Raw genomic sequence first — 27,421 nt, forward strand, 5'->3', positions numbered from 1 at the left:
TTTACACATTTGACCCCCTGAGTAAGTCACAGCAGATAAGACACCCACATGCATCATCTGTGTCTGTGCCTTCCACCTCACTGCCAAGTAGCACTGAGTGGCGGGGAGAAAGCAAGAGCCCACAAGCACAACAGCAACATTCCAGAAGGCAGCAAAAACTCTGTATTTGCTTTCTACTTGGGCAGCAGGTGCACTTTCCAAAATGCTGAGGTAGCCGAGGAGAATAGAGTGCACAACACTGTAAGAGACAGCAAGGTCTACTTAGATCTGTGAGTTAGAAACTGCTAGGAGCCAAATGGCTCTTGGGACCTGGGTTGTGGGCGCCAAAACAATGTACAGTCGCCATTTGGGGGGGGGGGTTCAGCAACACTTTTTATTTATTATTTTGATAAGCATGAACTAGTACACAATTCACATAAGTGAGACTGTTAATATCACTTTAACAGAAATTATTAATACATGTTAAATTTAGTGTTTACAATAAAAATATTAGTACCATACTTCAGTTTTCAAAACACTCTACTATTTATTGCTAAACTCCTTAACATATTGTTTATCCTTAACATATACTTTGAGGCTTCAAAGCACAAACATTTCAGTAATCCTGAAGTTGCAGCCGGCTCAAAACATGGCACCCAGACTTTTTGAGGTGCTCGCAAATGGAGAATCTTTAGGCACAAAATGCAGCTGGTGCCCTGCTAGTTTCGAACCCTGTCTGTGAGGGTCTATTTTTAAGCTTGGAAAAGAAAAGTAATCAGAAGATGAGAGGATTCACTTCGATTAGAAAAAAACCCTCTGATTCTGTAAATAGTATATGGGCTAAAAAGGAGCAAATATCAATTTTGTCCAAACTTGAATGTCAAAAAGCAATCTGAAGAAGTATGCATGCACACGAAAGCTTATACCAAGAACAAACTTAGTTGGTGTCTAAGGTGCTACTGGACAATTCTTTTATTTTTTTATATATGTCAAAAAGCAAGATGCTCCACTCACTAGTTCCTGAATGCACTCCACAGATAAATCCAAGAAGTTCAGAACATGGAATGGTACAAGCAAGAGCTGTGCACTGCAAGTACAGTAAGCCCTCCAAGGATCTCACTTAAAGCCCAAATTGTGTATAGTCAAAACACAATGGCAGTCCCACCCGCCATTGCACCCAAAGTATTTTTTCCTGGATGCTCACTCCCCCTTTTTTTAAATTGCCAAACACATAAAGCTGAATGAGCACATAAATTGTGAACTTACTATACGGTAGTAGTACAGCAAATTGTTGCATATAAGTATGAAGGCCAAGCATGCACACAGCAGTAGGCAATATGTGCAAATATACAAACATACATGCATACACACATCCTTTCCCACTCCAGAAGCCATGACCAATCTGAGATGCATGAAGATTCCTTCCAGTACCAAAATATGAAGATTAGACTGAAAATTCACTATGTAGCACATCACACGCTACATCAACAGCATTCTGTCTAGATTAAACAAACCCTAATCTCAAGGAAGCATAGGGAGAGAATATATTCTAAACCCTATTCACATATGTACCCTGTGTTTTGGACAATTCTCTGGCTTTCTTGCACCTTCTATCACATTCTAGCTGAAAAAGGAGGCGAAATAAAATTTTTAACTTCTGACACTGAGCTGGCAGGAGCTTATTTTTGGTAGAAAGTCGGAACATACTCTTGTCATATTTTAATAACCACAGTCTTAGAGATCCAAATTCATACAGCTTCAGGGCAATTCCCATTCAGTTCCAAACTCTGAAAGTTCAGCCCCTCCCAACATTCAACCAAACCGGTTTGCCCAATTCATTCTTTCAGGCTTCAGAACTACCAAGAAAGGAAGAGACTAAGGCCAGGCACAGCACTCAGTTTACCACCCAAAACGTCTTCTCCCCAAGTTGTGAATGCCAGGATTCAAATACATCAGCATGCAAGCATGCAGCTACTCTTTGCCAAAGGTTAGAAGAAGTAGAAGAAATGAAACACTTAATTCTTTCATTTAAGTTTGTAAATATTTTTTATTTTATTAATTTATTTCATAAAATTTATATGCCATTCACTATAAAAAAAAAATCAAAACACTTAACAAAAGATAAAACAGTAAAATAAAAAAAACACACATATTGTTTTAAAGAAGTGGAGATGCCAATATGTTCAAGGTTCAACAGTCAATCCTTTCCTAGCAAAGTCCTGTAAATTTCCCCAAGTCTGTTTGTCTCTCCCTTAAAAATAGAATCTGTTGCCTATATTCTGGCAAAAGATCACAAAAAAGTAATGGAAAGGAAATGCTTTATGAACCCAGGAAGATGGACCCTATGCAAAGAAGGTGGGGTGATGAAGAACAGACTTGCCCCAACTATCCTAACTAGCAACGTACTATTATTAACTTACCTAAACATTTCTACATCATCCTTTACTGTACTTGAATTTTAGGGTGATGTGCAACAAAAAATCATATCATAATGAAAATTACAATAAAACAGCAAAAAAAAATGTTAAAAACAAACCAAAGTTTACAACAGACTAAGATACTTGGGTAAATAATAACATTTTTTCCAGGCACCAGGCACACTGCAATGTATGCATCAAGTGTGCCTCTTTGGGGAGGGCATTCCATAGGCATAACGCCACTATTGAGAAGATTCTGTCTCTTGCGGTCAAATGTATCTCTGATAAAGGAGGTACATGGACATGGATCTCAGCAGATCTTAAAATGTAGGCAAGTTGGTACTGAAAGAGATGCTCCTTCAGGCATAAGAGATGCCACAAACAACACTTTTTCATGCCTAGAGTTTCATTTTTCTGCTTATTTTATTCTCGGCATTCAGCAAATGATCTGGATATATCTGAGGCTAAGGCTAAGTAGCTCGGAAACTGAACAGTCTTTTTTAAAAAAGATTTATTTTCAAGTACTGTTGCACTGAGAACAGTGATTTTCTAGGCCACCTTATAAAGGTTATTTCACAGAATTCTTTCTGTCCTCCAACTGCCAAGGAGAAACGTGTCACACAGGAAGCTGCCCTAAGCCTCATGGCTCATCACCTATGTTGAAACCCCAAAGTCTACATACTGCACCGAACTACTTGATATTTTGAATTCCAGTCTGTGGAGACTTGTACAAGGTGTAGTAAGGAAGGGAGCAATACCTCCCCTAGGACCACTTCAGAATGCTACAACTTGGCCTTTAGATTGACTAAGCAACACTAGTGCTGGCCAGCAATGAGTTTGCACAGCTATCTGAAGGATAAAGTATTTTCTCTCACAAACCTTTACTCACATTCAGTCTTTGCTTAAACATGTGAAGAGTTGAACGATATTCCTCCCCAAGTGTGGGTAATAGGAAGTCTTTAGAAAACAGCTCTTAATCTTAAAAGGCTTTGGGTTCAGGAGGAGAAGAAGAACCTGGGATTGCTCAGAGTGGCTTTTTACCCTTTAATTAACACACAAACACATGGAAATGTGGAAAGGGATTAGAAAATAAAATCTGCAAGAGCTAAAATGAATTTAAAGCATTACAGTAAATTAGAAGAGATTTAAGGAAGCAAGGATTGGCTTAGTCCAGGTACCCCCTTTAATGGGATCACACCTATGGATGCTTTCATCTACTACTTTCATCTAGCTAAAAAGCAACTTTTTATTTTGGAATAAGCCCACCCCATGCACTAATAGTCATTAAAAGAACATGACAACTTCCCTTCAATGTCCCATGCTCTTGCACTTCATACTTTTCTATAGTCTAGTGTTGCTTCTAGTGTTGACATTCATTAGTGAACAATGCAAAACAATGTGAAACCCTGTCCAGATTCTGTTGCTTTCCAAGTTTTTCCTATTTCTCCAAATCCTTGAGTCTGAAGAGGAGTTGAAAATAATTCTATGGCAGTTGTCTCCCTGAAGCTGGAGCCAGGGAGAAGTTGCATAGACTTACATTTCATACAGTCTCCTTTCTCCTAGCTCATAAAGAAGTGAGAATTGTAGACAATTCCATTGTACAACTGGGGACTCTATTTTTGACAAAGGAAATAACATTTGAAAGTCCAGTCCAGGGGGTTAGACCGTCAAGACTATGTGCAGCAGGTAAAGTATTTACAAGATAATGAAAATTTTCACAGGAGGTGTTCAACTGGTGGGAATGAAGATGAATTAGAAAAGGATCTATGGGCTTCTAATGCAGCCTAGAACAACCTTTGCATATCCACCATTTTAAGCAAAACTTAGCACTTCAATAGGGGACCACATAGTTAACAATGAGCAGGAATTGGCCTCTCTAATACAGTCACTTGCCTTCCCCTAGAAGGGCCATAGGTCAATATTCCATGTAGAAGGTCTCATGTACAATCCATGGTATCTCCAGATACAGCTAGAAAAGATTCCGCCTGAAACCCTGAAGAGCCACTGCCAGTTGATCTATAGAATACAGATCTAGACAAACCAATGATCTGACTTGATACAAGGTCACTTCCTATGTGCCTTTCATTAGAATGAGGGGGGGAAATAGCCAACTTTTAAATCCTTCCACAGTAGCAGAGTTTCTTCCGCCATTATTATCCTATATAAGATGCCAAGGCTAGAATTGGAAGCCTTCATCTCTTCTGCGGAGAGGAGTGACTGGGTGAGGCAACCGGCCTGCTTTCGCTGCCTTCAGCGACTGAAAAAGTGCCAGGCGTTGGCATCCTGGTTTCACCCACTGCTTGCTTTCTGCTGAGCTCTTGAAAAGATTAAAAAAAGAGCCCCACTCCATCTCATTAAGAAAGTAAACACAAGAGCCATCTAAGTGTCTAATTAAGCTTCTAATTAGTCCCTGCTTGTTACTAATGCAAATTAGATTACGCCGCTTAACTACAGCATGTCCACAACACCCTTGTTAATTGCGGCCTTTTGAAATTAAATTACTCCCTAATTAGCATATCAAAGCCATTGATTCGAAGCCAGGAAAGATGAGGGCAGAAGGAAGCTGAACGCCAAGTTTTGTTAATCAGGGACGACTAATTAAATAGTGACGTTGCACACACAGGGGCTCCTGCCTTACTGTTTGGGAGACTCAGGAAACCATATGTGTGTGAGAGACTGGGTCTAAGCGAGGGTAACAGAACCTTCCTCATTGTGTCACCCTGAAGGGTTTCAAAAAGGAGGAGGGCATAGAGAAGAGGCTACTGCTTGCCAGCACTAATCTGTTCAGAGATGGCAACTGAATTTTTAAACTTTTGTTCTGTTGCCACCGGGAAGGCTATTTCATGCTATAACGAATAATGCATGTTTCCAACACGACTGCTCTTATAAAAGACATCGTCGAAATATAATTGTGCATATGCAGTGCCTCTGGACTTGCATGTGAATAACTCTAGCCAATAGTTTCCTCTGTTTTTAGAATGAATCTGGTCATTCGCAACTTCTGACACCCCAAAACAAGTGTAGTCCTCTATCAAACCAATTAAGGCAACCTAGGTTTACCACCAAGTTCACACCAGATGCATCTTAGGCATATACCTAAGAATGGGATTTAAAAAGCCAAAGAACATTTAAGAGCTCAGATCCGAGTTTTCCAAATTTTCCATCATATCGTATAACCCCCCTAGTTTATACCAAACTATACATAAAAAGTGATACAGAACAAAAAGGTCTTGCTTTTAATCAAGTACAAACCACAATGAGGATAGATTACCAGATTTCAGGAAAGTGATTATAACCAACAGCCCTGCAAAGAACAAAATCCTGTGGCGTCTTACAGACTAACAGATGTATTGCAGTGCAAGTATTTGTGAACTAGAGTATCAACAGATACCTGAAGCATGATCCTCAACTGACGATAAGGCTACGGAGGCTTGAAGGTGGGGGACAGGAGACGAGGCATGTAAATAGCAAGGCCAGAAGTGTATGAAATGCAAAGAGATATATCCTGTGACATTTCTGTGGAAAGCTCAAATGTATGTAATATATACAGAGTGGCCTCTCTTATTCCCAAGAAAAGAGCAAGAGAACTACTAAGAACTGTCATATCCTCACCTGTTAACTAGGGATTATTGGGGGGGCTTTTTGCAAGGTAAAAAGGGGGAGCAATCCAGAGACAGGGCAAATCTGCGATCTGGGGCAAAATGTACTACCCCACTGCCTCTGAAGGAATGGAGTCCCTGAATACTCTATGAAAGTGGGGAAAAGGAAAAGAGCTATGTTTCTGAAGGACAAGCATTCAGACACCATTTTCTTGTTAAATATTTTCTGCATGTGCAAATTAACTTATATTCACATTAATACCAGAATATGCACAATGCAGTTCTTAAGGACTAGATATTTCTCCACTCGCTTGGCAAACCCAAGTGATAATAAGTACCAATTGTCACTGCAGGTACAAGCCAGACTAAGAGTGTAATATTCAAGTGTGGCTTATAGCAAAGGATACTATGAATCTATAAACTAGATTTTTTCCCATTTCATTTTTATATATATAAAAAATAACACCTATTTTTTGCAACCCAGGCTTGTAATCGAAATCATATAAATTGTATGACTTTTCAACAACTAAGGCTCAGAGCTATGCATGCCAACCTTGAGAATATGTACCACTGAACATGCAGGGTTTAAAGCTGTTTTTCCATAACAGTATTTTTTAAAAATGAGATTCATCCTATGCATACATCCCACTGCTTTCAATGCTTATTTCCAATAAACATATATAGGATTTCAGGCTATCATGCAAAGGCCAGACCTACAGTGCTAAGAATTTAGGCACTGAAAATGGACCAAAAAAGTGAGAGGGCAAATGAAATTTCTAGTTTCATGTGAACAAACCCTCCATTTTATTCAGCATTAGAAAACTAAGGTGACACATACTGACATAAGTTATTCAAAATATGCTGGAAAATGTATTACTTGAGCGTGCGGTTTTTTATGGAATAAAAAAAGGACTTAAAATATCTAAATGAGAATATACTTTGAAGTTGTAAGAAGGAGCACACCATCCAATATCAACCTTGCCCACTCTAGAATGGTTTCACTACCACAGTACTACAGCTACTTGACTTAGTGCATAGCAGGGGGAGGTTGGATTGCTCTGGAAGACTGCAATCTTAAACCCTCTTGCCTAGGAGTAAGCTCCATTGAACTTAGTGGGATTTACATCAAACAAGTATAGGGCTCTAATGTACATCTTTCAAGCTTGATGCATATAAGTCACAATAGAAGTGAAAATTATACCAATCCTGATGTCTCCACCCCTCTGGAAGTGCATGCCTAGAGATCCTTGGATCTGGACTGTTTTCACACACTAAAAACGCAACCCGCAGAATTCTATCTGTTATATTTTATCTGCGCAATCACAATTAATTTCAGGAAGCAAAAAGTCTTGTTGAAAAAGATGGCTTTTGAGCTGTCTGGCCCAAAATAGCAACTACGCATTCCGTTTTGGTGACTGTAACCCTGGTTTAAGGAGCCATTTGTTGCCTAGCTTATATATCAGAGTTTCTAACGCTGCTCCACAATGAACTGCACTGTGAACTTCCATAACCAATTGAAGTATCAGGGTAAGCATAGGAGGCTGCAACTAAACTAACAAGCTTCTAAGGGTAGCATAAAACCAGGACTGTTGAAGCATTTTATAGTCTAAAGTTCAATTTATGCTCTGTAAGACCAACACCTAACCTGAAGTTCTATCATCAAACAAACCCCTGACTGTTCCACGAAGATCATCTTTGGTACAGGAGATGACCAACTAACCATGCTGTTCTGCTTAGTAGAAAAATACATTTAAATATAGAAACCTTGAAAGCATCACTTTCCCAAAGGGCCCAGAGAAAAAAATTCTGAGTTTTCCAAGTCAATCAGTGATGATGAAACTAAGAAGAGGGATGCATACACCTTCCAACTTTTTTCCTTTGCATAATAATAATACATGAAGCTGCTGTCTTAGTGCAGAATCTACTTAACAAAATTAAGAAATCAGTAATTCAAGGGATACACACAATAGGAACAGCTCAGTTATCACTTTATATCTAACACACCAAGCTGTGTTCAGGTTCACAACTAACTGGAGCATAATATTGACCACGATTTAATCATGACTTGATATTTCTCCTCCTACCCCTTGATGGTTTAGAACAAGCAAGTGACAAAACACAGCCTACAGAGTGTAAATGGGTCTTGAACATTTTTGCGAGCCCTTGAAAAGATAAGCTTGAAATCAAAATAGCAAAGTGCATTGTAGGCTCAGAAATGGGTGAAAAAGTAGAAAGCCCAGCATTATTAGTAGTAGAACACATAGTTAGTATGCAAAATGTGCTATGTTCAATTCCCAACTGAACTAGATGGTCTACCCCTTAGACACTACTAGGTTCAACCAAAGGTAACCCTTGGGTAATTATTAATTACGCTCCAAAACATTTCATTTATTTGAGGTCCAAACTATTTTATGGCTTTTGCTGTGCTACCACATCAGGTTCTCACATTTGGGGATTTTTTTGTAGTTTCTATTAGTAATAGGCCAACCAGCTAAGGAATGGAGTCAGTGGCACATGCCTGATTTCCAACTAGTTTTATTTTTAAACTTTATGTCAATTATAGTTGGCAAATCTGTTAGCATTTTTAAGTTGCATATGCTTAAATATATTCATCCTAATAATAGTTTCCTACTTTCATTCTGAAAGAGGAATTGCATCCGCAGCCATATTCACATAAATAAGAATTATGCCAATTACACATTAACCTGCAAAAATACTTGCTATGCAAAAATGAACTCCAGTGGAGTTTTCTTAAACGTGCATATGGTTTAATTTACAAAATTTCATTCACTTTTGCCGAATCAGTAGCTCTGCCTGTAGGGGAAGCCATTTCTGCATGACAAGTCTATGCTCTCAGCTGCGACTGTCGTTAATCAGAAACACTACCATTTCTCAACAACAGTTGTATAAAAACAGCTATGAAAGGACCAAACTAAGCAGAGAAGCTAGGTGAAATAGCCATTAAACAGACTTGCTGGTAAGTTTACACTGTTGTCTTCCATGATTATCATTTTATATCCAGACAGATGGACAGATAGGGCAAAAAACTTTAATTTCAAAATACTTCTGTAGAGTCTAATCACTAGAGGGATCCCAGTCTGAGGAAGAACACAACAGGATTGAAAACAGTAGCTGTAAGGTGAACGATACATACAAGTTTATATTCTTGCCAGGTCTGTGAGAACACTTAAGTACCATTAACAGGAGTGGCCTTCCTAAAGCAATGGAGATTGAGGAAGTGAAAATTTTGTTCTCTACTGCTCATGCTATTCTGTTGCAATCTAAAATTTGCTCCATCCATCTATTCATGATCATGTTATAGAACTAGGGAGACATAGAGTTTGAATAACTCTGCAGTTTCAGTGTAATACAGAAGAGAAGAGAAAAACACTTCAAGATATAGTTTATTTAAATAATTTTTAAAGAAATAATAAAAAAGCTTGTGCGAATAAGTCAGTACCTTTGATTGCCAGCTTTTTGTTTAAGAAAGCAGAAAAGGGGACAAAGAGTTGAGAAGTTAATAAAGTGGGGAAAGAAGTCTATTCATATTGAAGGAGTCTGTCTCGTCTCGTGGGAAGAACCGAAATTTACAACAAAAAAATTACTTCAGCAGAGAAAAGAAGCAGGTTTAAGTGAAGGTGCTCTACGTTTTTAATTGAAAGGGAGAGTCAAATGAAATATCCAATATCCCCATTTGAAAGAGAATGAAAACCCAGCTACATTGGCAAGAAATTGCTAAAGCACTATTTTTTTTCCTGAAGTCTTCTTAGGAAGTAGAAGGAAGAGGAGGTTTCCTTTCTATACAGTATATGAAGACACCCCAAGAAAGGCGGGGGCAGAAACAAGTTTTATTCATTTATTTTATATAAGAAGAGTAAGATAATAAAAGAAAGTTTTATAATGTCACAGTTTGGAAGAAGCAGTAGAGGGGGGGAGAGAGTGTGTTTTAAAAAAGCAGCTAAGAACAGAAGGACTAGCTCTAACCACCCGCTGCACAAGCCTCCTTCCCAACGAGATTCAATTAATTGATAACAAGAGGCATCAAATTAATTTTTCAAGGATGTTAGATTTTGATGAAGGAAAAAATCTCTCTGATTTTAATCGGGGCGGCGTTTAAAAGGCATAAATGAATATCCCTTTCTAATCATCTGAGGCGCCGAGGAAGCGCCAAGCGGTTAACGTGCAAATTCAAACCGTTTAATTAGGGGGGGCAGGGAGGAGGCAGCATGGGGAAGGAAAACAGTTTCTCTTTTAAGAAGCTTTTATGAAGAATTTTTTTTATTAAAAAAAACACCCTCTCGCCATTATGTACTTGTGCAACACGCAAAATTTCGGCTTGGGACAAAGTCAGGAGTTTTACTCTCGAATAGAGATAATTTCCCATCACAACCTAATTAAACAGAAAAGAAAATACAAAAATGGAAACAATTTAAACCGTGGATGAAAAAAGAAAATGAATGGAATTGCAACTCTTAGCCACACTATGCCCTCAGTGTTTCCTGCTACTGGAAACCTACCTCACACACTTGAACATGTATAAAAGTGTGCAGGAAAGAAAGGAGACATGCACAACACACAAAATTAAAGTAATGAAAGGAAGCCTCATCTCCCACCTTGATTTGCGTGTTTACATTTTTACAGGATAGAGAGGCTCTGAATGACTTTGCTGCTCTGCAAGCAGGGATTTAGCTCATGGAAAGCTCATGCGAATTCACCAGCGGAAGACATCAAATACAATTAGTTTGCATATGCTGTGTCCAGTCTCCTTCATTCATAGCTTATACAAGAGAAGTCATTACCAGTCATGGGACAAATTTACACCTCAACAAGATTTTCAGATAGCAGCACCACCACCACCCTGCCCAATTTCACATTTGGTCTCACATTCAGTAAAAGGTTTAATATGTGAATTAAAACATACTGCCCCACCATGTAGCATGAAAGTCAAATGTGGGGGGTTTAGTTGTCATTTCAAGCATTAGCTACATACAGCTAATGGCTTAATCACCAATTCAGAAACAGACAAAAGCATTTCTGGCCCTACTAAGCCTGTGTGTGTGTGTGTGTGTGTGTGTGTGGAAGAGACACAGCTTTCCAGTTGTCCTTGCCCCTAGAGACAATGAGAAGTCTGTCTGCCCAGCTACCTATAAATTGCAAGCACCAGAAATATCCACAGGTACACTGGCAATATTCTGATGAGTGATCAGCTGAGGAGGGGGATGCTTAATAAAGCAACTATGGCTCAGCCCACATATTCTAAGCTTAATAACGGCAAGGGAAGCCAGTTGCTTCTGCTGAAACTACAGTGGACGCTCAGGTTGCGAATAGGATCCGTGTGGGATGCACGCTCGTAACCCGCAGCAGCACGTCTGCGCATGCGTGTGTTGCGATTTGGTTTTGCACATGCGCAACCGCCAAAACCCGGAAGTAACCTGTTCCAGTACTTCCGGGTTTCGGCGGGTCCATAACCCAAAAAAAACGCAACCTGATGCATCTGTAACCCGAGGTATGACTGTATTGTCGAATAACCCCAAACATCAGATGCAAGAAACAGCAGGCCAAGGAACAAGCTCTCATATAGAAGTGTTCATTTAAACTGCTGGTTTAAATGAGGGAGAAAGCCTTCTCCATGATGGCCGCATGGGTTTGGAACTTTATGCCAGTGCATCTGAGACAGGCTTCCAGGCTTCAAGTTTTTCAAAAGGCTTTAAAGACATCTCTTTTTTGACTAGTCCAGTCTTGAACTGAGAGTTCCTAGTTGAGATTCCTGCATTGCAGCAGGGTTGGACTAGAATGACCCCTGGGGCCCTTCCAACTATACAATTCTATTTTTCTAGTGCTGCAAAAGTGCTTAATTGGCCAGCTGAGCATATTTATTTGTTTTGTTTTTGAACACTGTATATATTTTGCAAACTTTTACAGTTGATATTTTGTAAACATTCCCTACTTCAAGCCGCTGTGGATGGGCATCATCCAGAAAGAAATACCCTAAATAAGTAAAAATACAGTAAAATTTGAACCCCCTCCCACTGCAACCACAATTTCTTCGGAAGGCAAGAATCTGTCTTAAATAAGACTTTAATTTTATTTTTTTTAATCATGCAGGCATGCACTACAGAATCCAAGAAGTAAAAGGTACTACCGGCAACTTGTTAGGAGTTGTGTGAATCAACTTCCCTGATTCAAGTTCTGCCCTGTTTTATGAGAGTGAAGCATACCTCAGTCATACCACCAAGGTAGCTGCTGAAATGCTACCATCATTTTGTACGTACTGCCAAAGAAAGAACAAGAAGATGCAGCATAACAAGTACTCAGATACAGAAAGCCTATCCAGTGTCTTACTCTAATTAAGCCCTTTACTCAACAGAAGCAGCAGTTTGCTGTCAATGGGGGGGGGGGGAGCAACTACTATCCTCAAGAACATAGTGGAAATGGGCCTTGGCCCAGTCCCAAACTGCTCTATGAAAATGTTTGCTCTGTTAAAACTGTTCCTATATCCTACAGCTTATCAATTTTTTTTTAATAATAAAGAACTAATAAATCAGAATCAGTAAGTAGTACCAGCAGCCAGGAGACAAATTCCTAAATCCTCCAGGCAAAAATGCATCCAGTGCATACATGCCTATAGTGCAAGATTATACCATTTAACTGGTGCCGCCCTCAATGCAAAGCTGTACATCTGGGAACTCTGCCTGCTTCAGTTAATTTTTCCTTACAGTTTACAAGGCTCCAAATTAGCCACTTCCTTCAACAAGAAACAGCTAAGAACTAGTTTACTAGTTTTAGAATAGGCTATTAAACAAGTAGCTGAATAGCTCACATCACAAAGAGAATTGCATGTATGCACATGTTAGATATGAGCAAATCTAACTGCACCCCCCAAAAAATAAAAATAAAATAAATGGTAGCTCTGCAAAGTCAGTTGACTTGGCCAACTTCGGTGTGACGCCAGAAATAGCTGCAATAATTTCAATTTAAAACTTTCCCATATTGCTTTACTGCCACATGGACTATCAGGGGAAAGAGACTAAAAGAAAACAAATGGAGCAAAGAAGATAAATATGCAGGTTCTTTTTGACCTAAAAATTCTTGGTCATCTTATGCTGGGTAATATGTGTAGCCCAAGGTCCTCAGCACCTTCCAGCTCCTGCACTCTTGATTTCACAAAATACACAATACTAGATTTATAGCTCTGAAGAAATTGTAGCTTGCATGATCACAGGACAAGCATGGAATCGGAAGAAACAGAGCTGTTTCTCCGACATGTCTTAACTTTTCCTCTACAGCAGAAAGTGAATCTCTCTACCTATTCAATCACTAACCCATAGCAAGAACTCCATATGACAGCAAAATAAATACTAGTTGAATTCAGGGCTTTAATGGCAGCGTTATCGCTCCTACTGAGAACTGGAAAGAGATTCACAATCCAGCTCATCCCAGACTAACAAATCAGATTATGGTAGTCCGCTTGTGTTTATGGGTCATGTTGGAACCTCTCCTCCACCATCCCCCACCTTCCCCTTCAGCTATGTCAGGGTGGAATGCTATTTCCAGATGATTAACAGAGTGATTTTGGCTTTGTTACTGCTGCAACTTTCGTCACAAAGTGCAGGCAGTCTGAAGCTCTTTAGACAGTCACCTTCATTTGCACACCTTGATGTGTTCTGTTTCACATGGGGACAAAACAGTAGGGCCTGAACATGCCTGAGCAATATCCAACATGCCAATCTTCGGGAACATAGAAATTATCAAAAGCTGCAATTTCTGCAGCTTGAAATATGGGGTTACAGTTTTTTTAGTTTTAATGGATATATCTTAAAAGTGGGCCACGCAAGATGTCAGCATCCCATTCCCGTAGTTGGCTAAATGTGAATGCCTAGTTCTAGAGTAGTGCTAGATAATACACTCCTTGCAATGTTTGAGATTTTTATACCTCCGTATAAAAGTTTAACAGGGTGGTTCACCAAAATTAAGAATAGAGGAAATACAATAGTGCCTTAATGCTATTACTGGGCCAAAAAGGGAACTTTCAGTTCTAACAGGTGGGGGAAGGGGGGACAGTGGCTTATTTCAGACATAAATGATTTTTGCACCAAGAGAAAAGTGCTATACATGCACGCCTCCCTGTTCCCTATTCTTGTGTACTATAATGCAAGACTTTATTAAATCTCAGTTTTCAGTGGAAAACTAGGGAAATCATATCCTAGTTTGTAATCAGAGATTAAACCTGGTTTCAGGTTTCCTGGTTCTAATGTAATAGGAAACTGATTTAAACAAACCCTGGTAGTTTTTCATCAGAGTGCATAAGAGAAGGGAAAGGGAGGAAGGGCATATACAAGCGTAATGTTCATTCTCAGTCCAATGTACCATGGCTTATTAGCTAGAGATCAGCCTAAAGTGGGTCAACATGACTGTCTTTGATTTCATCAAGAAGGAAGCAACTAATCATAGTCCTTCCAATACTGTGCTACAAATTCCATACACACAAGAACAAAATGATTGATAGACCAAAAAGTGAACTATGTGAATGAAAGATTGCTGAAAGGAATTTTTTATTTTATTTGGGGTATTTCTATACAATCTTCATAGTATTTTATTCTAAGATGGTCTACAGAGTGTCCAAGGAGGAAGAGGTTCAACAAAGGCAACCTGGAGACCAAGGATCAGAAATCACCCTGAGTGCCATTCTAGTCTCATCCCAGACCTTAAAATCCAAGGAAACTCTTAAAATTCATTCATCCCTAGATGACAGAACAAGTGCTCCAGCACTAAATAGCCTCAAATTGGATACATCACTGAGTGGAGGCATATAAAGATTTAAGAACACTGGAAGGAGAAGGATTTTCCTACTTCAGATTAACTAAAATTACTAGGATGACAAAACCCTTTCAAGGAAGAGATGGGTTTTTAAAAAGCTTCTCTCTCATTTCACTGATTCTTACTCCTGGGTTACCACTTTATCAGGTCCATATGTAGTATAATGCAAACTGAACCTCATTAGAAACTGTCACACTCAACCTTGAACTTGGGTCAGGGGAGAGTACAGTACAAACGTTTAGGCCCATTGTACATAATAAATGAAGTTACATAGGTTTTCTTAGGGTGTACCATTTCAAGGTGCAATGGGGTGGCATCTGAATGCTTCCCACAGGGCTTGGTATCCTGGCTTGGTATACCAGGATAAAGATTTTTAATCTTCTCTAAAGGGTGTTTCTCCTGATGCCATGGAGAAAATTCACCACCTGCAATCTGAAGAGGTACAGCCCAGGAAAGGATTTCCCACACAATTCCGGTGATTGTGAAAATAGGGTCTAAAAATATTGCTATTTCTCAGGAACTATGAGATTCCCTTACACACACACACACACACACACACACACACACAAACACGCTAGGTAAAATGTCACAAGCACAGACACATCATGCTGCCATGCCACCTTTAACAGACCTAGACAGTGCTATACTTACTTTATAATATGTCATAAATAATGTGTTAACATGCCACTCCAAGAAAGAACTAGCACCACAAGGAACCCATCACCAGTTTCTGGGGCAAAGCCTATACCTCAAACCATTTACATGCCGTAACCAAGAACTACAGAATCCGACAGACATTATTCAAACAATTCCTTTCTTTAGTTTATTTTAGTGCACTGCACTTCAAACAATATATTTTCAAAGCACATGAATATGTACAGTACCTTTAAAGGAAAAACACAGCCCTACAGCGCATCAGCAAGCAAAAGCAGACATTTGATTTTATGCAATAATGTGTCAAATTTTGGAACAGAACTTTCTCCATGTGGCGGCATGGGCTAGGGGAGGGAAGAAGCGCCTGGTTATTCCAAGTCAGGGCAAGGCTACTATATCAAGGTTTGAGGCAGCAAAACTTAAAAATTCACATTGGACTTTTACTCTAGACTGTGAAAACACTGTAGAAACTCTATAAACATTTTCTGCTGACACCAGAGCATGGAAACCTCTTTTATTTCAATAAATATTACATTATTAAGAAAAATGATAGTCAAATAGTAAGAATAGTCATGATGGGGTTTTTCATTTTGCCCTCTGCAAAAAGGTCAGATGCGCTCGTACTGGTTTCATAGTACAAGGAAATACATCAGTTATCAAAACATTGAGTATGTCTCCCTTTATTCCAGATGGCTATAGAAAGTCAAGAACACGCGCGCGCGCGCACACACACTCTCTCTCTCTCTCTCTCTCTCACACACACACACACACACACACACACACAGAGAGAGAGAGAGAGAGAGAGAGTGAGAGAGAGAGAGAGAGAGAGAGAGAGAGAGAGAGAGAGAGAGAGACTCTTTAACTCTGGACATTTGCATAACTCAGTGCATAACAGGGAGTTTTTATCTGAAGTTCCCATCCTAGTGTAGCACATGCATGTTCAAAAATGCTTTTCATTAGTTATATTTCATTCTGGCCCTATTGTTCCCTTAGAATCGATAGTCTAATAGCAACCAACCCCTTCTGCCTTCCCTTGAGAAAGTCCTTTCACAACAGACAAGAGATTGCATTATTGTAGGGAGACTAAAGCAGCGGGAGAGTTGATCTAGAACTTCCCTCACCAAGTGCCTTATTTACCACGCTTGGCCCAGTTCTGCTCTGGATTCCAAACCAACACTAGGTGGCTGCATTACCACCAATACATGGACTCCACAAGAATGGTGTTATTTCTTTTACTGGTAGTTGCCCTTTTCAGTGATCAAGTAAGTTCTACCCTGAGCAAGCTACATGGTAGAAGACACAATATAGGGCATTTCTACTACAGAACACACCAGATACATACAGTGGTACCTCGGGTTACATACGCTTCAAGTTACATACGCTTCAGGTTACAGACTCCACTAACCCAGAAATATTACCTCGGGTTAAGAACTTTGCTTCAGGATGAGAACAGAAACTGTGCAGCAGCGGCGCAGCGGCAGCAGGAGGCCCCATTAGCTAAAGTGGTGCTTCAGGTTAAGAACAGTTTCAGGTTAAGAACAGGCCTCCAGGATGAATTAAGTTGTTAACCCGAGGTACCACTGTACTTTGCACATACACCAGCCTCCTCTCTTACTCCTCTGAAAATTACAGATAGGTAGCCGTGTTGGTCTGCCATAGTCAAAATAACAAAATTCCTTCCAGTAGCACCTTAAAGACCAACTAAGTTAGTTCTTGGTATGAGCTTTCGTGTGCATGCACACTGAAAGCTCATACCAAGAACTAACTTAGTTGGTCTTTAAGGTGCTACTGGAAGGAATTTTGTTCCTCTGAAAATATTTGTATAGTCGGTTGCCATACATCCGGAATTTCCCAGACATAGCTGGCAATCAGCTGTCAGAAACAGCCTCTGGGCAGAAATTGCTGAAATGTCTGGGAAAATCTTTACATATGGCAACCTGTGTCGGCAGTGTCTTTTTTTGTCGAGATTTTGCCAATAAAAAAAATAAAAGCTCAACCTTACAGTATAGCCCGGTAAATCCTATTTGAGTATCCTGTGGGAGGCGAGATACTAATTTCTGCACTATGGTTACTTTTAAGACTTCACACTGAAATACTATGGGAAAATAAAAACAGTAGGTGCAGTCTGAAAGCGTACAAATTGAAACAAGCAGGACTCTCATTTGTAGATCATTTCTCTGAATGTGGTGATGGAGCCAAAAAATAGTTTCTATTTTTTTTTTTAACAAAAGGCTGCAAATAGCAAGAATTCTGTGTAGCTTTTGTTTCAACAGAAAAAAATGCTGGACAAAGTTAACCAATTGTACTCCATTATAAATTCCCCATCTCTAAAATGGGGATAACAGCAAACTGTCAAAGAGTATGTTAAAAAGATCAAGAATACAGAAATTTTAAAAGCGTTACAGAAATTAATAATACACAACCTGATCACAAATGTAGAACATTTCATCCAAATATAGATAGTGCAACAACTTTGTTATGAAAAATGAAAATATTAAATCTCAAAAAAACCAGAGTATTAAGTTTTAATTTCTAATTGCCTAGGGAGAGAAATGATCGTTTCTGTCCTTTCGCTATGCCACACGTAACTCTCAGAATTACACCACCTGAAGTATGGGATACTTGAAACCAAATATTGGCCAGGCATAAAGGTAAATTTTAAGTTAGATGAACAAAAAGAAAATGCTCAGCATGATTGTTATGTTGTATTATTGAAATGCCACTTTATCTGACTGAATGAATAGGGCGTAGGAGAGAAAGCGACCTCAGTGCAAAGATTTTTGGCACTCAAAATTAAAACGATGCCTCCTTCCATGAACAACATGAATGTTATGTTTACATCAGAGGCAAAAATAGGACAAGAAAAGGTCAGGGGTGAAATTGACTGAAGTCCTGCAACTTAAATCTTTAAATCAGAACAATTGCTTTCCTTCACACCTGCAAATTCCACCTCAAGAGTCTACTGCAAAAGTAATATTAACATTCTTTCATCACCCAACTGCATAGTTTGGTCTAGTTAAAACACACATAAAATCTCAAAAAAGTGACTGCTTTTGATATATTTTGTAGAAAATGGTTTCTACTAGAAAGGGGGGAGGGTATAAGAGACGACTCTTCTTCTTCCTCCTCCTCCTCCTCCTCTTCTTCAGTTCTCCACTCTGCTATGCCAGCCTCCCCCTTATACTTATTGGAAAAAAAACCAGTCTGCAATTTTTCTTTAAGTGCGAGGGAAAAAACTGCTAAATTTTGCTTGCTAATAAAGTATCTTGGCATTATAAACTGCCATCCACTTCAGATTAATGCACCCACCCTAGTAATACACGAAGGCAGAGAAATAGAAGAAAACCAGGGCACCGTTCATTAATGAACAAATGCAACTTGCCAGAGTCCGTAGCCATAGTCTCTGTTTGGAGAAGGTACCTTGTCAAAACAAATGCCAGCAGCTGCAAGAAACAAAGGCACAACATCTTCTAAAATAGAAGCTGGGGCTTGCCTAAAACATTGTGTATGTCCAATAGTTGAACCAAGATGAATCAGAGAAGAGAGGGATGCCAACTCTCTGCATAAACTACTTGGTATCAGCATACTCTCTGGAATTGGAAAAGGTCAATAATACTGAAAAGTGACCTCCAAGAACCAAGTTCTAGACTTGTTAGGCTCACTGGAAGATGAAGATGTAGCTTTGTATTGTATCCTTGGCACCCCTCTATGAACTTTTTCTTGCCTTCTTGAAATGCTTCTCAGTCAACTAGCTGGGCACACAAAAAATGTTTGCTGGGCATTTAAGTCAGCCGTAAGAACCTAGTTACGCCATACAGAGTGCCCCCACCCACCAAAAAATAGGAAGGCAGAGAGATGTTAACAGTACTGTTTCCACTCCCTTGTCTAGGCAAAGATAATGCTGCTTCAGCCTGAGCTAGAAGGAGATAGTCATCAATTTCAACTGGCTGTTTATTGTGACGTTAAGGGCTGGCTGTAACTAATCAGATTGCAGCAAAACAACTTGCCACAAACAGTCCAGTTATGTCAATTATCTGATATTCAGCATTTCCACCTTTAATCCCACGTCTGGCAAATCAGGACCTAAACCAAAAGGCGGCAGCATCCTTTCACATGTAAATCAGAAGAGCTCTGTGACCCAGCCCTTCGTCCATCTGGGAAGCCATTTCTGAGAGTCCCAAGAATATCTTCAGGGCAGAAAAATGGGCAGAGCTGGGTCAAATTCAGGTCATGCTATGGAGTGCTTTCTATACAAAACACACTGGGTTCAAGTTTAAAAACTCCTTACTAGGTTACAAACATAAATCATTTGTAAATATTTTGGAGTTAATGAATGTTGAATAACAAGAATGCAAAGAATTATCCTATAGGGTACACCAGGAAAATTAAGGTACGAAGTGTTTGACGATGCTCAAATATCACTTTGCTCCATTATACTGGCATGGTATTGCCCTTCATCTAAAAATCCAGCTGTTCCCTACCTCACTACAATGGATGAAGTCCTGCTATTTGACAGGATCTACTGCCTCTCCCATTATATACTTCTTTTCGAGTCTTTGCTGCTGGCAGAAAAACAGGCTTTCTGCATCTCCTCCAATTCTTCACACACACACACACACACACACACACACACACACACACACACCACAAGCAAGCTTTTTTTCACCCTGTGAAACACCAAGAAGTACACCCAACTACTTCACTGTAATTCTATTCCAAAACGGGGGTAACTGTCATTGAAATTAGATGTTACTGAAGCAATGACCCACCCAAAGCAACACAGGATGATCACGGCACAACCAAAAAGTGAACTAGACTAGGTCTTGAAACACAGGTCAACACCATCTACTTATATCGGCCTTTGGCCTAAGAGAAAACAATCACTATGTTTTATTTGAATATACCTGGGTTGTCATTTGTAAAGCTTAAAATATGTGTGAACTAGAAGTGTATATAGGAAATAGACCATAGGAAAACCCTAGAAAAATTGCCTGAAAATATCAACTAATTCATCTACACTCTTCTTTGCCGCTTCCCATGTTTTTTTTATTTGTATGGGGCCATGGGATATGGGAGAACAGTTTTAAGCTGCTGGCCACTCCTAGATTTTTTTAAAAGAGGAATGACTGGTTTTTAACTGAACAAACTGCCTCTTTGGGGATGGGATATATTCCCCAAAACTGCTTTGTTCACTCCCGCATGTGTGAGTCATTACACAGTTTCCTTTTGACAGGATCAAACAGTGCCAGATAAATCCAGAAGCATGTTAGCTCCTATGCTGCCCTCAAGGAACACACTATACACATGCTCCGTTGCCTAATACTGCAGAGGCACACTGGTCATTTCACTGTCTTCATGCAGGATGCTTTATGCTTTACCTGATAGTGCTATTCCACCCTTCTTGTGTTTATACAGGCAAGTAGGGCTCTCTTCTAAACCATACTAGCATAAATTCAGGAAGCTAAATAGACTGAGGAGAAATAGTGCCAGGATAGTGTTCATGTTAAAATATCCAGGTTCATTGGCATACAGCTGCTATATACAAATGGGCAAATGCTCCCTTTCTTCAAAAAAGATACAAACTTCTCTTCCTTTATGAATTTGTAGGGATTTTCCTTATTCATATTTCGTGAACTAGTGAAGCAAAGTCAAGCTTCTCACAGAGAATGACTTTTATTTATTTATTTAACAAGATTTATATACCGCTTGATTGTAATAAAACCTCAAAGCGGCTTGCCAAACCTTGCGGGAAAGCCTCTCCCCACTTCGAAGTATGAACTGTTTAGTTTACCCCTGTATTAACACACTTGCCTGGTAGCCATAAACAATAAGGAATTGCATGCAAGTGAGCTAATGGACTGACAGACGATGGATGGGGCACTCCAGCAAGTAAGTTGCTGCAGGACAGAAGCTGCCTCCTCTTCACTCAGTACAGACATGCAGCAGGCTGGTGGGAGAGGAGCAGAGCTCTCTGTCCCTCCTCTGCCAACCCCTGTCGGCTAATTAAAACATGTGCATGCCAGTGACTTCCATAGGTTTGTTTCCAACTCTGGTTTAGCTGCAGCCTATATGCTAATGCCCGTTCAAAGGCACCACATGGTAAAGTTTCACCAGTGGGGCAGAATGAGAAGCAGCATATCAAAACAGGACAACAGTGGCTTCTCTCTCCCACCCAAGTATTTCCAATGCTTGTGTTTTTTTTATCGATACTTAGAATTTTTATAGTGTGCTTTTATGAAGTTTGCATGCAGTTAACGTAATACTCCATCCAGAATGCCAGGATACGCAACAACCCTTAATGGTGGCAGAAATCCTCGTCTGCTGATCCATTTGTTGTTGAAAGTCCTGAAACGGATGGAAGTGTTTCAGGTAAGCGGGCAGTGAATTGATCAGATTCTGTCTCTTTACAAGGACATGGAGGTTGGGCGACATGTGCAGGCTAGCAGATAACAAATGCTGATATTGCCATAAAGACCAAGTCAGTAGAGAACGATGTGCAATAGTGAATTTGAAAGAGTCAGATTCACAATGCTAACTAACACCTTGTCAGGGAAACTCTACTGACCTGATGAGATACTTACATTGCAAAGTTTTCAATAACCGTCCTCTATACAGACAACCTCTGTTCACCAGACACAGCAGGGTTTTTATAAAACAAAACGAGAGTCCAGGTTTTCCCAGTGAATCCCCACACTATGGATCTTGGCTTAAATTACCTTATGTATACAAATGTGCAAGTGCACTTGTACTTTTTAATATATCCTTCTTCCTAGTTCAGCTTTTTAACCCTTTCCTAAAATCAGGATCTCTGTGGAAAATATATTAACGGATAGAAATTCAATAATCAACTGAACCACCAGTTCAAACGTGCGCACACATATATACACTGTTATAAGACAAATTGAAACTGAATTCTGGAAATGTTCTATCTACTGCATTCCCCCCTGTATTGCTTCAAAACCCTTTTCACGTAAGACAAGCAGATTTTTCAAAGAAAACAAAAACTGTTTTAAATTCCATGTGCAAACTGCACACACTAGAACTGAAACTCCAGTGTGGGTAGAAGAACAAAGTCAAATGTGAAAATAGTATTTTTAACTTAAAAACAAAACAAACATTTCAAAAGCCTCCCTCTTGACTACCAAGAAAAAAATGTTTATGACCAGTGAAGGAGCTTCTGAGACAAAGCAGGACAATGAATGAATATAGAAATGTATTAATGTGTCTATTTGATCCAAAGCCAGAAAAATTAACAGAACAAATCAACAAATAGAAGTGAATGAAATCTAAGTTTGTGGCATGGATGCCAATTTCAAAGTTTATATAATAGTAAAACTGCATTCAAAATTTGAAAATTTATTATTTTGTTAATCATATCGCCTATCACACACCCCCCAGGTACAGATTTCCCTCATATAATTTAAGTCATCACTCTTTTCCTATCAACAACAATTCTGAAGGTGTGTTTTAACCTGCCATGTGGCAATTACTCCCAGTGTAAGGAGGAAATCACTCAGCCCTGGAGGCAAGTGAATTAGCCAAGTTTGAAAGGTGGCATCCTGTTCTATGCAACAGCACAACAATGCCAAATTGAAAATAATTAAATCAAAACGGGCATCAGTGGGACTTGTTTTGAAGTTGTTGTCTTTAAATCATGTTAAAGATCTTTTATTGCCCTCTCTTAAGACAACTGGGATAAAACAATATATTTTTGCAGGCAAAAGCAAGTTCCTCCATAAGGAAGCAATAAGAGAGCCTTTTTCTACCCTGAAGGCCAAACCATACACAAGCAGAGTTTGATTATAACGGCTGATAACGAATTTCTTGCAGGATCTCAGTGCCAAGAACCTGTGTAACAATATGTTGTCTTCCTGAAGCACAGGGCACAGATGAGTAGCTTTATATGATGTTATCCCCTAACCTTTTTTTAGAGTGAATGCCTTTTCTAGAAACAAACACCTGCTACCAGTAAAGAAGGACTTTGGTGAACAAATGACTTCTCTCTCCGCTTCAACTTACAGGGAAAATCACTGATTGGAAGTGCGAAACGGAGGTGGAAAGCTCTTTACTAAATGGTGCCAAGCTATAAAATTTACATTCTAAGGGAAGGGGAGCACATATATGCTCATCTTTTCTGTTAGATCCATCTCTTCCCCCTCTAGTTTTAAGGTGGGGGTTCAGAATTCTGACTCTCCCCAGTTCTCACACAGGCACACACTTTATCACAGCAGTCCTAACCATGGTTACTTGGAAGTAACTCCCATTGAACTTAGCGAGATTTATTTCTGGGTGAATTGCACTGTATGTCACTTTAAAAAGCAAAACACAACAGTATCTTTTCTTCCTCCAACTTCGATCTCCCCCCACATGCAACAGAAACATTTCAGCCATCACCCCCTCCATTCCCCATTTCAGCCCCACAGCGAGACACACACAAACATTATCAGATTCAAAAGCATCCCCTCTGCCATGAGAAAAGAAAAGCTCTTAGGCTTCTTTGGGCAAAAACTTCACAACTGACTGCACATAGTTCCCGGCTTGGTTATTAGAAAAGAAAAAGAGAAAGCGCCTGAAGTGGTTATTTTATTTGCTCTTTGTTTTATAGATTTCCCCCCTTTCTTCTTAAAGAAACCCTCCTTTCCATAAAGAGAATCTGAATTAGAGATCCACCAGATTTTTTGCTATTATTGATTGTACTCTTAATAAATAAAAGAGCAATCAAAATGTTAATATAATAAGAAAATATGCAGTGTAAATTGAATGAACTATTCAATCCAAATTATTTTCTCAATTATTACATCCTTTAGTCCTACATGCAAACAAAAAAACTTTTCTTATTATAATCCTAAACTGTGACATTAGAGTATCAGATGAACTTGACAACTTCATGGTCTAGAAAGTTACCAGTCCGGGAAGAAAGAAATTCCATGCCTATTTACCCAGCTTTCCTTACAATATTACACAATGGAGCTGTGAAAAGGCAGCCTACTGTATGTATCTTACTCTGCAAGAAGGTTTTTGCCTAACACCAGTGCTTAGTGCCTGTGGGACTGGAGTACTCCCCCCCCCCTTTTAATCTTTGCTTTAAAAGAATTCAAAAATGGATGGGAGAGAAGGTTTTTGATCATATATTTCCATGCCAAAATACTCAAATTAATCATATAAGATAGCACTTTACTAGAGAAACATTTTTTTCCTTTTCATTATGTTTGTAGTTTTAAAATATAACTAATCACTTGCATCAATTGTAACTAAATAGATGTTCTCCCCACTCAAAATTTAGATGTTTACATTCTATGCACATACGCATAAGCATTAAGTTTTGAAGATTTGTTTAAACTTCCAAGAACTTTATATAAAATCAATTCAAAATACAGGAAACACAGGGGCTCAGCAATTTACTCCACTTCAATGTGCACCCATTTCTGAGGGGGAGAAAATAAAGGAACAAAGATTTGGAATCAGAACCAACTGACACACACACACACACACACACACACACCCCACCGGACCTGGTTTGCACACAAAAATTATGAATCTGGTTCTGACCATCTTTCTTAGTTTAAATCTGACTGGGGTTTTTTTAAAACTTGAGAGGGGAAGGGGGTTAAATATTTTAAATCATGTTATACAAGCATCACTCACCTGCAATATATGCTCTCAGTTTAAAGTACAATTAACAGAAATTAAGAAATGTTAAATATGTGTAAAAATGGTTTAGGATCCTGGATGCTACTGCAGGCAGCATACACAACTCACAGGGCCCAGTGCCTAAGGAAGTAACACACTGTGACAATTTGACAGAAAATGGCCTGTGAGCAACACAAGCCCCTTCTTGTGTAAATGTTTTAACATGTAGTAATATATCTGTAGAATACTATACTATTTCTGTTGTTGATTATACCCACCTTTTAACACAATGTAATAATTCTTTTTTATTGTACACCCCACAGCTTTTCTGAAAGCATTAAACTGAAGTTATAAGCCATTGCTAAAAACTGGAGTAATTTTTTGTCTCCAAAGAAACAGTATTTCGGACTGAGCACTTGATTGAAGTCAGCAATGGACCCTGGAATGGGATCTGTAGTGAAATTCCTTAGGGCTAAATTAAGAAGAGACAAATCTCACTATGAGTTTGTCAAATGCATTCCTTGTAATACTGCGCTTCAAAAGATCTTTTAGAGTCTAAGTGTCTCTAATGAATTAGTATACCTATTCTCATCCATTTGAAGTTTATTTTGAACTTGAGGAGAGATGATTAAATGATTTCATTTTTTAAATACCAAATTCAATGGGAGTTTTTGTTTCAGATCACATACCCAAAAAATGGTCTGCCAAAATAAAACCATTTTTAACACACACACACCCATATTTGAACTCATCTGCGTTACGTAGCATTCAGAACTTTATCATTTATGAAAATTTATAAAACAACCAAGATCCGTAACTTTATTAATTATTCTGCTGTGTGTCAATGGTGATGAAAATGATGATAGAAATTGAGCATTATCTTCACAGACCCATGTCAACTACAAGTTTTAAAATAATTTTTACTTGAAACTTCTCAGCTGCCCAAGAAAGGCTGGTAATGAATTTTCTCCCTTTCTCTTAATGACCGACTAATGCTCACAAAACTATGATACACCTACTAGAAGACCCAGTCCCAACTCACAATCACAGCAAAATATCTATTGAGCTCCTTTTTTAAAAAAAAATATGTTGATGTTTTAGGTTGTTTTTTAAGATTTGTGCTTTTAAAAAGTTTTCTCAGGAGAAACCTATACAGATAAACCGAGAACATCACTTCTAAGCTCCTAAGTCTGAATATAAATTTTCCCCTTTCAAGTTTCAATCACCATGGCATTTAAATTATATATATTTGCACCTTTCCCACTTTTATATACGTTATATAAAAATTTATATAGCCCCCCCCCCTTTTAGGGAGCACTGGGATGGCATCACATTGTATTATAGTGAACAATGGATACGATCATTTCTTTGCTAATTTCAGTTCAAGTTTGCTGCTCTAAGGGATATTAGAAACATTTCTAATTCAGAGGTGGCATTTAAAGGTGGGAGTAGAAGACAAACCGACAAGAAGCTGAGGAGACAGACTGAAAGACTGATTGGGCCAAAAACATTACCTGACAGCAATAAATACGTTTTGTGCATTTAAGAAATATATAAAACGAGGAAGATCAAGCTCATTTAAGAATGTAGATGATGAAGTGAACTACTGTAACAACAGAGTATATTTATTGCTACCTTCCCAGCAGGAAATAATAATTTAAAGAGCCATTAAAAGTTTTTTTTTAGTCTTGTTATTTAGAATAAAGCAAATTTAAATTTCAGCCACCATATAAAAACCGGTAAGAAATAAGGGGAATTCAGGATTTATGAAATATTTTTCTAGCATCTCTACCACCTCAAAGTTTTATTACCCTAAAGAATAGACCTAAGCCAGAGAGCCGATCTTTTCGCTAGACAAAAAACTTTCCTATCCGTTGCCAACTTGTTTGCCAGGAAAAAGTTATTTCAGAGTGGGGAAGACAAGAAATTCTGCTATCCCAATTCAGGATCTCACCCCCACTCTAAATGTGTACTCAAGAAGACCATAAATGTGAGTGCCTTTGAGCCTATCCATCCTGTCAATCACAATAAATTGTAATTCAAAGACACACTTAGAGGACTGATTGATCTGCAGAAACCCCAAAGCGGTTTTGCAACATCTACTCCCCACCCCTCTTCACATTCACAAAACAGAGGAACAAAAAAAAAAATCCACTCACTGCATGCTCCTTCCTTCATTTTTCCCTATAAGCAAGAACCTCTTATCCCTGCCTCCCATCCTCACAGCTCCCCCCATGAACAAAGAGAAAAGCTTTCCAACACCCCAACTAGTCTCACATATCCGATTCCTTTGGTTTCCATGCCACCCTCTGTAAATCCCAGCTG

At 39.0% G+C, this 27,421-nt stretch overlaps 1 protein-coding gene and 1 long non-coding RNA gene across 3 annotated transcripts in view; one reads left to right on the forward strand and one right to left on the reverse strand.

Annotated features, from left to right (window-relative positions):
- Positions 1-27,421, reverse strand: part of FOXP4 (forkhead box P4) — a 152,268-nt gene that overhangs the window by 123,749 nt on the left and 1,098 nt on the right. The gene's annotated exons all lie outside the window — the stretch shown is intronic.
- Positions 10-10,744, forward strand: LOC308587939. Its single transcript, XR_014008565.1, has 3 exons — positions 10-269; positions 3,960-4,082; positions 10,637-10,744. It is a non-coding gene; the product is annotated as an uncharacterized lncRNA (long non-coding RNA).

This window comes from Podarcis bocagei (genome assembly GCF_964188305.1).
Source record: "Podarcis bocagei genome assembly, chromosome: 5".
NCBI lineage: Eukaryota > Metazoa > Chordata > Lepidosauria > Squamata > Lacertidae > Podarcis > Podarcis bocagei.